Source organism: Echinops telfairi, unplaced genomic scaffold (genome assembly GCF_000313985.2).
Source record: "Echinops telfairi isolate 266 unplaced genomic scaffold, ASM31398v2 ScPeMD7_1713;HRSCAF=2227, whole genome shotgun sequence".
Classification (NCBI taxonomy): domain Eukaryota; kingdom Metazoa; phylum Chordata; class Mammalia; order Afrosoricida; family Tenrecidae; genus Echinops; species Echinops telfairi.
Genome location: NW_022105611.1, coordinates 21,453,177 through 21,454,251, shown reverse-complemented (window position 1 = coordinate 21,454,251; position 1,075 = coordinate 21,453,177).

Here is a 1,075-nt window from a genome sequence, read left to right as displayed (position 1 = left end):
GGCCTCTCAGAGTCCAGGACCGCTTCCCCTGGGAAGGGGACACCGGAGCGGCCTCGGAGGTGGGGGATCTGCGCGCGACCATTGCGGCCCCGGGGGAAGAGGTCGCGAGCCCTGGGTTTTGGGGGGAGACTCTGCTAGTTGAGGCAGGACTGGGGGCCTGCCAAGGCTTCACCCCTCAAGGCCCTGGCCTGCGGGTACGGAGGTGGTGCCAGGGAACTTAGCCGAGTGTGGGGGAAGGGCTCTCTGGCCAGGCTGGGAGGGACTGCCCGGGGACCAGGCTTTGGGGGCGGGGCGGGATCGGATCACTATGGGGTACTGCCGTGGGACTTGTTGGGGGCCAGACTCAGTGAAGTTTGGGGGTTCAGATCTAAGGGAGCTGGGCTTAACGGAAGTTGGGGGGAAGCCCGCTCGGATGATGGAGAGAGGGGCGAGGGGAAGTTCATTTTGCATCCTTTCAAGATTTTGAGCTCCCGAACCTGTGAGAGTGTAGGGGGCCCGGATGGGAAAGAGTTGGGGTGAATGAGACTTTTATGGGAGTTGGGGGTCCTGTCACAGGGTGTTTGGACAGGGGGCTGGATTCTTAGGGCGGCAGGAGGCCGTGACAGCCCGGAGCCGGAACCTCGAAGGGACTGGATCTTCGAGGAGTGCTGTGGGGAGGCCAGTTAGCTCCCCGGGGAGGGTCTCGGGTCCTGTGGAATGCGGGGGGGCTTGATCTGTGCAGAGAAGAGGTTGCGGGCAGCGGCGCTGCGGGCCGCGGGCCGACTGGAGGGGGAGGGGGCCGGTCGCTGGCTCTGCGCTCGCTCTCGCCCCTCCCCCGCCGTCTCCGAACAAACTTTTCTTTCTCTTCAAGTTGAGACCGGCGCTGCAGGCGGCGGCGGCTGCGCGGCGAACGTGGTGGCCTGCGCTGCCGGGCGCGGAACCCCCTGATCCCCGCCGGCGGATCCTGCGACTGGACCTCGGCCCCGGCCCCGGCCCCGACCCCGGCCTGGGGCGGATGGCTCGGGGCTGCTGGCGCTGAACCCTGCGCGGCTCATGGCCTCGGCGTGCGGGGCGCCCGGCCCGGGGGGCACCGCTC